The following is a 17,836-nucleotide window of genomic DNA, read 5'->3' as shown; positions in this document are numbered from 1 at the left end:
TGCTCCAGTCTCCCAGCTGCTGGAGTGCTTTATGCACCCGCATGGCTGGGAAATCACAGCTGCTGCAATCTCCCAGCCACAGGTCACCCCAAGCACCCCTGGGACTGGGAGATTACATGTTTTGACCAATAACTTTATAGCTTCTTGGAACTTTTTAAGGTACCATAGTTGATTTGCATGTGTAGCCTATCTAAATTTAGTACTCAATTAACCAAGGAATTGTGTTATAAATATACCATGTAGCAGGGACCTAAGTCAGACATATTACTAAAAATATTTATGTGTATGTGTGTACGTGTGTCTGTGTGTAAGTAATGGTGAGGTAAAATCTATTGGGATGTATCAAAATGTGCTTATGCACCACATACCTTAATTTTAGTTATCGAGAAAGAATAAGACAACACCATTCTCCCCTGCCAAGTAATACCAACATGGGGAACACACTAAAAAATGAAAATTTATTTTCTATTTAATATAACCACTCCCTGAACTTCCCAGCTGCTGTTTCTGATTGACTTCTTTGATCAGCACTTGGGAAGTAATTATGCTCTCCATTAATCCTTTCTGAGCTGCTGTACCACTATGTTTCATACAAATACAATTATTGGGCTTAATACAAGAATAACTGACTGAAATTATAGAGCCTTCATTATTCAGGAGGTCAGACTAAATGGTTAGTAGTTCCTTCTGGACTCATCATATATGACTATATGAAATAGTTATCTTCCAAAATATACGCCAAATGGAGGAAGATATAAAATAAATACAATGCATTTGGGCTAACACTGTGAATTATGGCCAAATAAAATCAACTTCAAATTCCATAAGTAGGAACATAACGTGGTTCCATTTTCAGAAGTGAAGATTATTAAAAGACAATAGGGGCTTTGGATGTTATGTCCCAAGTTGCAAGCTATATGGTGAATATTTTGAAATACTTTTGTTTCAGAGTTTTGGTCTTTTCTTCAGAGTAACTTTAGTTTATCATTCAACAAACAAAAAGTAAATTCCAAGCTAAAGTTTCCAACTAGAATACAAAATAATTTGCTTAAAGAAATTATTTTGTTCTAAGGGACAGCTTTCTCTGAAACCATGTCTAACATAGGGCACTTGTCCACGGTATTGGCTTTTTAGAGTATATATGTGATCCTACAACCTGCCACATACCTCCACATTCAGGTAAATGCATGTTGCAGGAAGGACTATATAGTCAAAAGATTTACTTGCTAAAATTATTAAAGTCTGATCTAATGGGGTAAAAATCTACAATAAGAATATGCAAACATAAAACAAAAATAAACTTTAGTTTTACCTTTAAAGAAGCACTACAACCATAATCTCTGATTATACCTTTTCATCCTCACTTAAAAATATTTTTTTTTCTATTTAAATAATGAATATAGGGAAGATGTTGTAGCTTTCTTGTTATTCTTTTAAGCACTGCTGTTAACAAAAGATTTTTCCACAATGGAAACTCTACCTAGTCAGAACTTTGTCTGTTTATATAAATTATACACATACATAAACTAAGCATATAGATTTATGCTTTGTGTGACCCTTTTAACTCTCTGTACTTGCTGTTAAGTTGTATATTTTTCCATAGGAGTACTGTAACTCATAAGAAAATGACTAACACTGAAAACTCAGTTAAGTCTCAAACACAGGCATTAGTTCTCAGGCATGGCACTCCTTTTGGGAAATCAGAGTTTTTATTGCTAGATAAATTAATGTTTCAAATGTATGAATACAGATGCTGTTTGCAAATTTGTCACAATCTGTCTTCCACCAGGAAGAATTTATATTGTATATAGTAATGGAAAACAGAAAACTGCATATTTCACTAAATTGCAGCTGTGTATGGAAGATTTATATGGTTGTTTTTTGTCAGTGAAACATGTAGGTCTAGAGTATTTCACTTTAGCATTGCAAATGGAACTTGTGTATTTTTATTTTAAAGTTATTTTACACTTTTTTCATAAACCAAATAAAATATCGCATTTGTTGTATAAAAAACCCATATATAACAACTAAGTCTTAGCAATATTTTATTGTATAGCAGCAAGACTGTTTGCATTAACAATCTTGCTCCTTTAACACGAGCATAGCAAGGCCATCTCTGAGAGTTTCCATCCCACAAGTTATTTTCATAATTCCTAAGTGTCCACTCAATGCTGTATTAAATGCTTTAGAGAATTTATGCATTATTGCTACGCACACAAGGCACCAACATGAGTGACAAACTTACAACACTATTTTTTACAATCATTTTCATTTGCAGTTTGAATATTCCCGAATACAAAGAAGGCTGCACCCCGATGGACAGTTCTCTTTTTTTGCTTATACAATTTCACGTAATGGAGCCTTTTTTTTCCCCCTGAGTGTCAATTCCCTTCTAGCAGCAAGCCTTCAAAACAGGAGCTAACATTTTTTCACCTGTGAAGTATTGGATCCAATTACTCTCAGCAACTAAAAACAGAGTTTATTTTAATAGGATTTGCAGTAAAACAAGGCATATAAAAATCAGATGCATAGGCAAAGAATTTTTCATCTTTAATCATTAAGCTACCAGTACAAATTGAGCCCTGAAGTTATTTCATTCCCAAAGGAGATCAGAGATTTAAAGAATTCAGAGGATTAAACATTTGTGTTTGAGTGAACATGCTAAGTGTTTTTGTGCCTGCTATCATTAAAACTGTATTTCAGTACTTTATTTTAAATGCATACAATTCACATTCTTTCTAAATGATAGCTTGTAGCTCTTCTTAGATATGGGGCTTTAAGGGCAGCTGTGTTACATTGCCATTCTTCCCACAGATACCCCTGGTTTGTCTGGTTAATAATGCACTGTTACTCCACATCAATATAGGAAACCTTAGCTGTTTTTTCACCCTTAGTGACATCTCAATGTTATACTCTAAACTGCTATTTCTGTAACAAAAAATATTCATAGTAATGGAGGTCATCTGGATTACATGAACCTTTGGAAAACTAAATAAATTGTATACGAACTGTATATAGAATTTGCCAAATGCCAATGATTTCTTTTCCCGAGAAATGTAGACACAGAATGAAAAGGAACACAATTCACTGAGGGAAAATATTCATGTTGGGTTAATATGGAAAAAAAGACTGTGAATTCAATAGTCATATAACAGAAAACTCAGCTTCCAGAGGAGAACTGGACACGGATCTTTTTCTCACCTGAAGCAGCCTGTATCTGATGGGCCAAATGCCCTCTAATGCCTACACAGTATTTCATGAGAATTAATATTTTTCATACTACATATGAATTAGTGATGCATATGTAATATATTTAGTGGCCCTGAGTAATAAGCCTGTGTTTGTCTGTAACAAAAATATGTTAGAGTCAAAAGTAGCTTGTTCAGACCTAAGACTAGCTTTGAAAATTTGTTCTGGTGGTGGGTTGCAATGGTGGTGGATTGTGTTGAAGCTGCCTATGGTGTAGAGCTTCCCTGTTATTCTGCTGGGAAGATAAATACAAAATGCAAATACAAAATCGGTGAAACCTGGCTTATGGCAGCGGTAAAGAGAAGTATCTCAGACTCAATTTGAATCTTTAGTGTGATGTAGCTTCATAAAAGGTGAAAGCAGTTTTCAGCTGCATCAAGAGAACCACTAAGTGCAAGACATGGGATGTGATAGTGCCTTTTACTTGGCACTGGTAGACCTTATATAGAGTACTATATGCAGTTTTTGGGCTCTATATTTTAGAAAGGATATAGAGAAGTTAAAGAGGGTCCAAAGGTAGTCAACAAACATGATACAGGGCTTAGAAGGCAAGTCATACAAGAAAAGGTTGAAAAAAAATAAGCATCTTCAGTTTGTGGGAAAAGTGCTTAAGATGTCTATCTTCAAATATCTGAAGGGCTTCCACAAAGAAGAGGGAAGACATCTTTCTCTCTTGCTGCAGAGAGCAGAATGTGGACCAATGGCTTGAAGTTGCAGAGAAGTCATTTTAGATTGGATATCAGGACAAACATCTTCACTGTTAGCACAGTAAGACAGTAGATTAGTCTGCCTAATGAAGTTATGGAATCTCTACCATTGGAGGTCTTCAAGAAGAGGCAGGACAAGTATTGGTTAGGATTAACCTAGGAATAGTTATGCCTATGCTCTAACTTTTCATATTTCCCATTGTTCTGGGCTTTGCTGGTTGCCATGTAAGTCCAGGGAGGAATTATTTTCCCCTCCTGTTACTACACTTCTCATGGGGAATGGTTTTGCCTCCATCAGAAACACTGGGTTTTGGCTGTAGCCAAGCCTTGGGATTTTGACTGTGCCAACACTCCTGCTGAGACTTAAGTCCAGAGTTTCCCGGCTAGAGGGTCTTGTTATATTAAATAAACCAATGACTGACAAATGACTAGCCATGATTTTGTAAGACAAGTGTAAGTTGTATTAAGTCTGTTTTTCTATTTCTAACAAAGTTTTCAAATTGGAAAAAAAAATGCTGGTACATACTTTTCATCTGCTTTTATATGCTTTCATTTTGTTATTTCCTGTGGTGTATGACAGGACTGTCCAAATGGTAAAGGATTAACTGGTGAGAGCTGGAGGCCCAAATTGCCCATGTGGTGTGGTGTAGTGGGAGAGCCTTCACCAGGGAGTTGAATGTAAAGCAGGGGTCCCACATGTGGTTCAACAGAAGATGAATGTGGGGAATGTTGTCCGTGCACTCAGTACATTGAGGGGAGCACCAATGCATGCTGTGCACCAAAGAGGGCACCTGTGGCATGTGGCATACAGCCTGTGGGCCTTGTGGTCCCTACTGGTGAAGCCTGTGGGCATTTGCCATCCCCGAGCCACATAGAAATTAGAAAGCCCAGCAGTATCATTTTTCCCCTGTTAATGAATGCCATAGTTACAGTTCTCTCAGTCTGCTTCATTTTTTATATATATCTCCTCTTGAAAACAGGACACTTAGAAGAAGAACAGTTCATCACATCTGGAGCTATTCTGGCCCTTGCAAAGCATACGTTTGATCTGCATTATCAGATCTCACAAGAACCTTGTTTGTTTGTTTTTAATTAAGCCAGGGAAACAGTAACATGATGATTTAACCTTGAATGCTCATGATGGGCCATATTCTCAAAGTTCTTAAATGTGGATATCTAAAATTGCATTCGAACTCAAGCACCCCAAAATAGATTTTAGTATCCCACATTGGCCACTGCCAAAGATAATTATCTGAATATCAGTGCAAGAAAGTACGCAGTTCAAAACTTATAAAATGTTGACTACCCCAAAATGTCACATAAGTCCGGAGATTTAGAAGCTACTTTTGAAAATCTGGCCCTAAAAGTGTAGAATGTGTCATATGGATGCCAAAGTATTCTGGAGAAGAATATCTAGTTTACAACTTTCTTTTTTTTTTAAAAAGGTTATATGACCTTGATAACATGCAGGCAAATCTGTTTTTAGGAAGTAATTGGGACTGAGGTTTATCCTCATTCTTGAGTATGAGTTTTGTGCAAAGAAATCCAGATGGACTGGAGTATGTACATGTGTAGGAGGGCATGCACAGGGTGTGCCTAAGAGAGAGAGACTGCAGATGGTGTTTGACTGTTGAACTGAGAATATGTATCAGTAATTTATCTGGAAGAAGAGGTAAACAGCACATTAATTAAATTTTCAGATGATACCAAATTGGAATAGGTTGTGAACACCATTGAGGGCAGATATAAAATACAGTGACCTAGAAAGGTTAGAAATACTAGCAGGAAATAGCTAAATGAGATTCATTTAGGAAAATGAAAATCAATACATCTGGGGGAAATCATCTGAAATTCAGATACAGAAGGAAGATATTTGGAAAGCAACGATGCCTTAGGAAATCTAGGGAGGTCAGCAAGTTGAATATGAACTTCTTTATGAATGTAAATGGTTTGGGGTAGGGACCTGTGTTTTCCTATGTGATTGCATGTGGCTATGATTAGAGCAAATAATAATATTCAAAAGTAGAGTCAGAAAGTGTCAGCAAAATGTTGAGCTTCAGATGCAGAATCATCACACCACAGTGAGAGAGATAGTAATTATGTATGAATTAACAATACTGTTTAGAGTATTACTTCAGTACATAGAGGTAGGTAGTGACTGAAATCCATGACATTCCTGGGGGTGGCACTATCAGGAAGCTCCAGATTCAGTGCGTCAAAAAGAGGGCTTTATTCAAAGCTTTCTCAGTTAAACTGAAACAAACGTAACCTGGAAATGCTATTATGCATTTTAACCACCCTAGAGTAGGGAGCTGGATTATGCATTTTAACCACCCAAATGGAAGCTGGTCACCGTGTGCTTGTTCAAAGATTCAAGGAGATGCATATTAACTTCTGAAGAGCCGCATGTGGCTCCGGAGCTGCAGGTTGGCCACTCCTGCCCTAGAGGAATGACTAGTTCTGTTATGTAGAGACTAATTGTAGGGCAATTGTAGAGTAGTTCTTTAAATCCTAACTTAATGTTAACTTGAGGTAAAATCTCACTGAAATAATTCAAACAGCCTAATATACACATTCCAAAGTTATTTAAAACCTGACAAATACTGAAAACTAAAACAAACAAACAAAAAAGGCATTGCCATATTGCTAAAATATTGAGAAAATATACTTAATAAAACTTTTGTGACTCTTTTTACTCATTAACCACCACTTTTGTAACACTTCTGTAAACAATGGGAAGGCATAAACCCAGTTCGAAAAATACTTGAAATGCTTCCTGACAGGAAGAGAGGCAAGGAATTAGAAGTCATATTTACTGACTCTTACAGAATGTATATTCAATTCTCCCTATCACATATACACAAAATAACTTTATTTGCATGTATTTGCTCTGTCCTATTTGGGGAGGAAGCATTCACATTAGATGACTCCATACATTTGTGCCAAATCTGCACGACCCAGTGGAAAGAGGCCTATGCCGGATCACTGTCTACTATTTAAAATTATATAGATTAAGTAGATCCCTATTGCATATTACAGGAGCTGTGGCCACTATGCCAGCTAAACTGTTCTCCAGTATAGCTCAGCAATTCAGTTATCTATTAGAATTTCTTACCTCTATCAGTGTAGCAAGTCCTATTTCAACTTTAATCTCATACTTCCCAACAAAAAAATTCATTTGCCAGTAGGCATAATAGCCATTATATCTTTGGTCAGTGTTCTCAACAGCAAAATATGCCTATACACAGAATACAACCGGGCCCGGAGCTTTCTGTTACCAGCAATGGAAAATGCCCTCTTATTTTTGTTGTGTGAATGTTGTTGAACAGTGATAAAGTCTTGAAAAAGAAAGCAAAGATAATGTTACAGAGATATATGACTAAACCCCAAATCTCTCTTTTCTAAATGATTATCTAGTTTACAGTAGCTATGAGATAAGTGCTGAAAGACCTAATCAGTATAAGTAATTTACAATCACAATTGTAGCTTTGCTATCAGTTTGCAGAGTAAGACAATTTAAAATTATTTTCTTTTGAGCAGTTAATGTCCCATGTGTTTTCTGTGGTATCTGATGGCAATATTTTGCAAGAGAAATATTATTTCTCGTAACAGACAAACCACAGGCAGATTTTTATCAAATGACAGCTTAAATGTTTCTGAAAATAATAAGACAAAAATCCATAGAAGTAGCACTTTTATCCCTGACATCGCCTATAACATTGTAGTTTTAGAAGCTTATGGCAGAAAAGAAATGTTCCTTATATGCTTTGTTTTATCTTCAGCTGGTATTTTCAGTGGAGTTATGCCAGTTTACGCTAACTACAAATCTGGCCCCTTGAATCTACTTCAAATAGAAAGCCTTCATGTTTGCTAACCATTTTTTTTTCTTTTTTCATGTTCAGCTCTCCAAAGTAGTTCAATGGAATTTTTAAAACCTTTTTAAATACTCACTTTTTAAATAGAGAACAAGCATGAGAAATGCCATCCTGACAAGTAATGAAAACTAAAGGGTAAGCACTGGAAAAATTGCAGCTTAGAATGAAAGTGCCGTTCTAGCTAAAACCAGAGCATCATGTTACCACTTCTGTAATCACTTGCTTCTTTCTGCATATTCTTCTGCCTTGGAACATGTGCCTTTTATTAGCAACTTTCCCAAGATGCTGCCTAAATTGTGAAGAAGCATAAAGATTTTGAATAATAAGTCAGTCATATTACAACAGTTGGTTGTAAATTATCATCACAGGTCACTGAAAGTAAAAGCAGGTGAGGCCATTACCTACTTTAGTGCACAGGGTAGTTTGCTGACTAGAACTGGGTGTATTATTTGGATAAATAATTTACTTGTCAAAAAATACAGTCTTTGGTTAACTAAAGCCATTTGCAAACTTGTACTAAATTCAACAAATAAATTAAGCTAAAGAAATAAAATAAATGTGAAAAAAATTGAATATTTGGTTAACACTTAAAAAAAAATCATGTTGAAAATGTGGTTTCTTCTAAATTTAAGTTTAAAAGAGGTAAATGTACAAAGGTTTCCAAAAGATTAAAGAAAATATTTCAGTCAATGCAAAAGCATTTATTCATTTTTCTTTTCTTTTTTTGCTTCAGTAACCATTCACACAGTTCTAGAACTGCCCCTTAGTTCAATTCAGCTTTCCAAAGTAGCTCAGTAAAATTTAAAAAACACTTGTGAATGGCTGACATTTCAGTGGCGCTTGAACACTTCCATGGAATGGCCACAATCTATTCTCTCTCAAAATCTGGAATGAGGCTTTTTTTTTTATATTAGTTGTTACTCAAATAGTAAAGATCAGTAGGCAAACTACTAGTTTTGGATGTGTTAGCAATGGAAGCCTCATATGCATATATAATGGTAGAATAGGGTCCACTGTAAAGGAATACATTGGTTTGGAAGATAATGCACTGTTCTTCCTCTTCTCTTATTCCTGCCAAACATAATCTGAAGTCTAATAAATATTGTGTAAAGGTTAATAGAATAGATACCACCCAAATGAACATGTACAATCAAAATGATTGCTTGCAGTATGTCACTACAGTGGCTTCAAAAATGGTTGTATTTTTTAAAAAATGTTATGTTCTCTGATTCTATTGGAGTGCAACCATTTTAGACAATAACCAGAGGTACAACAAAAATGTGCAGCCTAAATAAGCTCTCCAAACTCAATAATATACAGAATGTTTTGATCCACCACCCTCACCTAAAAAGTATGAGTTCATCAGACCTATATTCAGATAGCTCCGTTGGCTGATGGCCCTTAGTAGAAATTTCCTACTATTTTTTCAAGGCTTGAACAACAGGCTTTTCCTTACTTTTTTTTGCATGGATTTGTAGCTTATTTCATGTCTATAATCATAGATCATATATATATTTAGCTCTGAACTTGGATCCTTTCCGTAAGCTCCTTAAACGTTTCCCTAACCCTATAATGGGGACATTTAGGGCATGTGGAGACTAAGCTTAAGTTAGATTGATCTAAATGATCACCTGAGTATATGAGCTAACTTAGATTGGGCATGGCTTAAAATGATCCAGCAAACATCTGGATGGGTTTGGAGTGCAGCCCTGAGGCTGGGAAAGTCCAGCTGTTCATCCCAGCTCCAGGGCTATGCTCTTCCTACCCTCCCACTTCCCCCCCCCCGACCTCCCATCCTTGCCAAAACCCATGGCTATCAAACACTGCCCCCAGCAGACCTGTCGTCCTCCCCTGACCCTGCTCACCCCTCCCCTGAATTACTTACATGAGGTTTTCCATGTGACTCCCAGCACCAACAAATATCTGTACACATTGCTCCCTGTCTCTGGTCACACAGCTTAAAGGAAGCTGTGTGATAATAGACTAGGTACAGCCAATGTTTGTACTCATCCTTACACATCTCAAAGGTCAGGGGACCTTCTATACAAAGGTCAGGTAACTTAGAGTTAATCTCAAACTGCACTTTCATTATCCGCTGTAAAATAGGCATTTTCACCAGGGGCCAGGTGAAAATGCCAGAGATGAACTGCTTTTCTCCTTCACCAAAATTCCTCCAAATCCTTGGAGTCCAACTGAATTTAGTGTAATGTTTCAGCTGTGTGTTTTCATCTGGAACAGCATAAATAGTCATGGAGATGGGAAGAGTGCTATGGTGCTCCTCTTCATCCTTCCACACTTAAGCATGTTAATTAATACTGATCCTAGCTTGCAGTACAAAAGTTGGTGTGGTCCATAGTTTGACACACTGCCTGAAAGGAAAGCTCTGGGAAAGCAGATGAGAGGTAATCACCCAAATTTACAGCATAACTGGAATGATACCTAATATCCTCAAGATGGTCAAGTAAAAAAAAACCCTCAGGTTTGCAGGACATGTGGCTCAGATGAGCAGAGGAAGATTGCTGAATCAAGTCCTGCAGGGACAGAGGCCAGGTGCCAGGAACAGCGGGTGCATGAAGCAATTGTGATTTCATGAATACATGGTTCACACTCTGGCATGTGTCTCAAGGCTGTGTGGAGATCACAAAATGTGAAAGAGTATAGCTTTCATGTGTTGTCTGTTTAATATGATGTGATTCTATAATATTTTTGGATGAAAATATAAGAAACAAGCAAATCCCAGGCCCCCTGAAATCAAGTGAAAAACACAATTTGAAAAAAAAAAAATATATATATATATATATAAAGGGGAAAATTGTTAGGGTTTCTTAATACTTATCATTAATTTTTTAAAACTTCAGTGTTTCCAAAATTAAAATTTATCTTGTGACAATCTTATCAAAATAGCAATCTTACATTTTAAAATAAGTTCTTTTTTTTCAGTGTTATTTCTTAAAGACACTCAAAACTCTGTTACCATTATATGCATTTTAACAGCTGAATTTGGGGTTTGGACTGTATTTAGATTTTTAAACTTGGAATCTTAATAACTGAGAAGATAGCAATCCTGATTAAGGGTATTTTTTCTGTTTCTGTAGTCACCATAGTCTCTCTTGTAGGTAAGTATTTAGGGATAATTTTGTCTTTTGAGCATCATGAACAGTAACAAATGTTTTTTGATTCACTTACAAATTATAAGAGAGGAGCCATGAAATTTTCCTAACCTTTTCTGCAGCTCAATAAATCACAAACAGACAAGAAAGTTAAGCACTGCTTCAGTGGAAAATCAGCAGACAGATGTAGCACACATTCCCCTCAAAATAATTCAGAACCTGTTTCAATTTATCAAATGCCTACTTTATCTGTCAAAACAATGTCCTTTCTCAAATAAAGGGCATTGTTTCTGCAGCAAGAAAAAGGTTCTGATGTATTGTTATCTGCAAATGGATGGTGGAATAATGGAACAACAGGCAGTGTTTCAAACTAAGAGATCAAAGGGCAGAATACATTACAATTCTTATTAAAATAAATTAGGTTAAAATCATAATTTCAATAGAGACATGCATAGTTTTAAACATTTTCTAATTTTAAACAGATTTGAGGGGTAAAATGAGGAAAGTCATTTTTAATATCTAGGTTGTTGTAATTTTGCTTATAACAAAAACTTCAGGTTGCAGAGAAACCAAGATTTACAGAATCCTGTGCTGACACTACAGAAATTTTCAAGCATTGAAAAATATTTGCAATGGCTTGATTTGAATGTGTTATGTTGCTTCAAGTCTATTATGATCCTCTAATTGCACATGTGGATAAGAATGATCAATTGTTAAATCATTCATTTTTATCAAATATTTTAAGAACTAGAGAATTTATTGACACAAAAACAGTTTTCCTTCAAGATCACTTATTTTCTGGAAGTTACATAAGATAGCTATTTTCTTTTAATGTTTCATATGATTTCTGAGGAACATAATATTGCCAATAAAATGTACTTAACAGTGAAAATACTTCAAATATAGGTGCAGGACATGCTACAATTACGTTTCAAATAATAAGAACAGTCAACAATATTCAAAGGGTTAAGCACATTTGTGCAGTCATTTGTGTTTCTCTTATCTAGTCATTGTAATGCTTAGATACTTTCCTTAACCTCAACATGTCAGATATTTATGATGATTCCTGCAGCCAGCTTGATCTTGAGCTGAACTGTGACAACTTTCCACTGATGTATCTGTCTTCTCCATGATTGCATGTGGCTCTCTCTTTCTTATATACATTCATTTTTCAATTCTTTTTATGCAACTGTGACCTTTGTCAGTTGCTGCTTTTCCCCCTTCTCATCTATAATAGCACAGACTCCTTGTGTATCCCGTCTTTCCAAACAACAGCCAACTGAATCAACAGCTTCAAAAATTTGATAATTTGCACTCGTGTGCCTAGGCCTCCAAAAGTCACCAATATTCCCTTTTTAAATAAAATATTTTCCTTGTATTGCCATTATAGCCTATCTTAGTGCTTAAAGCCTTGTATTGACCACAAAAGCCATTAAAGGAAACCATATGATCAAAAACACAATTGAGTACATAGAATCAATTTTGCCTGACATGCTGTAATCACAATGTGTGTTCAGTTAGATCAGTTTTATATCAGTGCTAAATGGACTTCAGCTGAGTTACACTAGTGCAAAAGGTAATACAAATCCAGAGTCCTGATATATCCAAATTTCAGCTCAGAGCTTAATTCTACAAACTCTACAGAAGTGAGTGAATAAACATTTATGACTCCTGCTCCATTCAGGTCAGGAGGAGGGTGAAGAGGAGGTAGAGAATAATGGTGACTATTGTCAGTTATTTCTTGGAAAGAAGTGGTATGCAGAATTGAGTAATCTTATAACTTCAGGTCAAGAGGAGGGAGGGTTCAGGGAAGGCAGTGATTCCAATTAGAATAAGCTAAGACTCCCTACAGCTAATATATTAAGGTAAGGGTTTTCAGAATCAGACTAAGGCACTCATGGGGGGAAAAAAGGCTCAGGACCAGATACATAGTTATGCTCTGGCTGTTTCCCCCTGCTCTAGTGATTCAAAGCAATGAGCCAGTTAAAAGGGGCTTAGAATGGTTTTACACAGTCTAATTCACAACGACATAACCAGAAAAAGAGCTAAAGCAACATACGAGTGAACGTTAACAAGTTACAAGATTACTCAATTCTGCATACCACTTCTTTCCAAGAAATAACTGACAATAGTTACCACTATCCTCTGAACAAATTAGGCCACAAGGTCACAAAAATGCATAGGCTTAAGCACTTGCAATGTAATATTGTATAGGCAGATATATTTTTAAGATACTTATGTACATTTGGGAAAGAGATGAAAAGTGAGAGGTTAGGGACTGCTACAGATGTCATTTTGATTTAATAAAGATGTTCAGATGTACAGGAAAAAGAAAGAGGACTTAAATAAAGATTTATGAGAAAAAAAGTATTGATTCAGAGAATGTGAAGATAACATCAGAAAGCTCTAGAGAAAATGAACATTTCAAGTCAAGATGTTGTGCTTCAATACTAGACACATGAAATAAAATAAAATGGTTAACTAGGATCCAAACCTAAATTCCTAATGCAATCAAACTCCTATTAAGGTTAAAGTTGTTTGGGATGTATAAAAAAAATGGGTCTTGGGCACTTTCACAAATCCAAGATTGAGAAAACCCATGCTGAGGTTTGGGGCCAGGTTCATTGGGCTTTGTTTTGATGTTCTGATGATGCAAAGCAGCTACCAAACAGTTGGGATAAAGGAAGCAACAAAATAATCTGGATCATACTTGTTTCTTAAAGCCAGATAGCAGGGATTAGGAATCACACATTTAATTTTTCTCATTCTTCTTTCAGTTGCTCCAGCCAATCTTATTTCAGCAACTAGTCAGCGCAATTTCCTATTGTCCTACTATGTAAAATTTGTGTAAAACATATCATATTTTGAGAGTGATGCCAGTGGTGCAAATTAATGAATAATGTTAATTTGGTAGCACTGTGCAAAGGGTAAATAAGAAGGAGGAAGAGTGAGGAATCAGGTCCTTTGTGTTTATGCTATGCAAACTGCCCCATTTCAAAAACCATTGCAGCACCCTCTTTATCATTTCTAGGTGACACACAGTGCTTTCAAATTCATATTTCCATCCTGACATTTCACATAAAGAAAGTATTTGTTTCCATGCTATTTCTGTCTAATGAACTTTTTTTTTGCCATTGGAACAGGAACATAATTTTCTCAAGAATAGTCCATGACTACATATAAACAACAGTCAACCTGATGAACCGAAGCTCTTCCCATACCTTTTAAACAGAAAGGATTTTAAATAAAAGCAGTTGTGATCATAAACAAAGCCTTCCTCTTAATGACTGTTGCCAGGAAAAAAAAAGTTAAAAAAAATCAAAAGGTTTGAATTTGTAAGGAAGTTAAATAATGCAGGAAACATTTTATTCACTGATAGCAAAAACAGGATCTTGCTTTTTACAATATGAAGTAATAAAAGAATAAAATATATGATACACAACAGATTTGACAAAGTTCTTCCTAACTGTAGTGAAATTTCACAAGGTGGTCAGAAACCACATTGTTATCACTGCTGCCCACCAATATGATCCTGCTCAATTATCTTTTTTTTTTTGTTCTAAATGTTAGATGCACTATTTAGAGAGCTGAAAGGAAAATGAAATGTGTGTGTCACTCCTTGGTTTAAAAATGGTGGCTTGTGGTTCACATTTTCAACATATTTTAACAGAAATTCATGGGAAGTGGGATCTTAAAACCAAAATGGATGTATCATTTATTTTCCACTTGATTTTCATGTTTTGATCTCCTAAGTGGGGAAAAGAAATGCAGGATGAGATTTTAATTCAATATCTCCACAACAAAATTAGTTGCAAAGAAATAAAGACATAAGCCAAATGACTAGCTTTTGACTAATATTTATACTTCAGGTGTATGACATCCCTGCACCCTCCGTATCCACTGAATGCTTTAAAGCACTGGGTAAAAACTGTATTTCTAACTCAACTCCATTCCCTTATAATCCGCTTCTGGAAAACACAAACCTACCCATGTAATTTGCACTGAACTTTACATACATTTATACTGAAACTGCACTAACAAGATGGAGTTTGTCTGATAGTGAAATCATTTTGTTTTCTGACTGAAAAGAATATTTTTTAAAAGAAAACAAAAACTGTACAGCAAAATATAAGATACTAGTTAAAAGACAGAGATGCAGAAGGCAATGCATTTAACTTGTCCCAAACCTAAAAAGGCAGCCACAGAAAGGTATATAGGAGGCAGGGTAGAAACCTATGGACTGTGAGATATTTGTACAGTGAGAGATATAAAGAAAGGAAAAATGTCCCGGACACAGTATATCAGGGCTCAGAACCCCCCTCAGCTGAATGGCCTACATAGTCATGCTTCTTTTTGCTTCCTCCTCTTTTGGTCCCATGAATCTTGCATTCTTGACTGCCCCATAGACCATCTTCAACAAAAGGGATGGAGGTACTTTCCCTCAGACTGGTTGGTGGCAAATTCTCTCGGGAACTGGAAAAAGGTCTTTGAATTCTCTCAGCCTGAGAGGTCTTTGAACTTTGGTCTCTGGTTTTTTGGTGACTGAACTAATCACTAGGCTATTACATAAGAGACAAGTAGCATCTCATTGTCTGGTAGTCTTTGATCCCTAGACTGCTTATGAATTTTACATTAAGACTTTTTTTTTAAAGAGAATAACACTAAAAGCAAGAAACATAATCCACATTTTTCTGTTATTAGTAAGCAGGCATGCAAATGACCAGTCTGGATTTTATGGGATCTGGCCTTTATTTTATACCCTCAAGGCTTTCCATGTCTTACCTCTGTCATCAAACTTCCTCTGCTGCACCAATGAATTCAGACTGCACTAAGTCCACTTCTCCTATGGTTACATTGACTGAAAAAGATATGCCTTACTCTTAAAAAAAACCAAACCCCAAACCTTGCTTTTAGTGCTTTTAGTCTGTATAACCATTTTAATTATTGCTTCCATCATCTTTTCCTGTCCATTGTACTTCCAACACACCAGCCATGTATTTGCCATTTTCAGCATTGATAGTTCAACATATCCACTTAGTACATGGTTTTTTTTCTTTTAATTTCAAACTCAGATCATTTATATATAAACTTCCTAACTTCAAAAAAATAAAACAGTCAATAAAATAATTCTTTGGAAACTTCTAAAAGATGATTCTGCTTTGGAAACTGTTGGAATGAACACGCTTTTGAAGTCTTGGAGAATATGTTTATATGTCTGTTAAGAATATTTGTTTTATTTACAGTGTGGTATCCAGATGCTCCAATCCAGATGTTCTAGACTTCAGTGCTACAAAGAGTTCCTGATGGATACACCCATGTGCTCACATGAAACCTATTTAGTACAGTGGTATTACACAGGCATATATGTGTCGAATTATTTAGTGGGCAGTGGTAGTATGAGAGTGAGTTTTTATAATTTTTAAATTAAAAAATATATCCCCATATAACTTAGCTGAAGTTTTAGCTGAAAATTATCAGAAAGAAAGAAAAAGAACCCCAACTAAACCAAACCCTAAACATGATTACTGAACACACAAAAAAGAAAAGGATTTTTAAAATTTGACATCAGTGTTTTAACATCAAGAAGAGAGAAAAGGAAAATATAGAGCCAAAACAATGAAACATGGCACTTTTGTAGAATTTTTTTTTTAAAAGGGGAAGATGTAGTATTACGGGTCTTCAAAAAAAAGAACCAAACAAGAAAAATATGAGGGGCAAGTTTTTTATGATAACTTTCATTGGATCACCTGTGTAAGTGGGAGAGACATGGGATAAGCCTTCAGACATAACATGACCTCTTTCAAATAACCTGAAGATGGGATCTTTGTGTTTGAAAGCTTGTCCAACATCTCTCCCAACTACAGTTGATACACTAAAAGAAATCACAAAAAAACCCTGCCTTCTTGAACATTTTCTGGACCATCCCAGTTAGAACAACACTCCAGCCCTACCTCAAAAAAGAAAAGCCCATTTTTCTATTGCAATCATGGATATGTTCACCAAGTATAATAAACAATAAATAATTTGACCTTCTAAAGCTCTTTCCAGGCATGGGCAGCTACTCACTGCACCCGACTTCAGGTTGCAGGTTAACACCACAATTATGTTCACAGGATTTGAGAGATAATCTTAATAGAATAGAACATTGCCCCAGGACAATGATCTCCATTCTGAAAGGCTACAGGCAAATGACAGATCAGGACACTTTCATCCTCTAACAGTATTCTTTAAAAATGACTTGACTTCTTTTATTCAAATGATTGATGTCAATTTAATTATTTTGTTCTATAGATGATGGAGCAGTTGAGTGATGGTTGCTCTCTATAAAATTATCAAATAGCTTCATTTGATTTGTTTATGAAACAGGCTTACTGTCAGTGATGAACTAGCAAAATTTCAAATAAGGATCTCTTTCTAAAAGTGCCTGCCTGAATTACACCCGCCCCCATACAAAATATTTATACTTATTATACAGGGGGTCATCTGTTTGATTTCTAACTATTGCCCCCATAGTATACCTTCCAAGCAAAGTCGGTAACAAGTGCAAAGTCTGTAGCAAAGTTCATGGAATATATGATACTTCCATAGGCTTATTCAGGATTTGGTGAAGGGGGCTGAAAACAGTGACCAAGCCTTCAGGAGTGGCTGCACCCTGCACACCCAGGTCCTCCTTCAACCGAGACACAGAAGCAGCAGCCAGAAACAGTTTTTAGTCTCTTAATCAGGTAACCACACTTTTGGTGCCCCCTCTTTTCCCATCCAATCCAGGTGAATACAGCAGTTAGCTGGGACAGTGGGGACATCAGCTGTGGCAGGCAGGGAATGGGGGAATGGGAAAGGGGGGGGGGGATGAAAGTAGCAAGTTCCCTTTCACTGATCATGGAGGGGAAGGGAA

Source organism: Alligator sinensis, unplaced genomic scaffold, assembly GCF_000455745.1.
Source record: "Alligator sinensis unplaced genomic scaffold, ASM45574v1 scaffold241_1, whole genome shotgun sequence".
Lineage (NCBI taxonomy): Eukaryota > Metazoa > Chordata > Crocodylia > Alligatoridae > Alligator > Alligator sinensis.
This window is presented reverse-complemented; position numbering follows the sequence as displayed.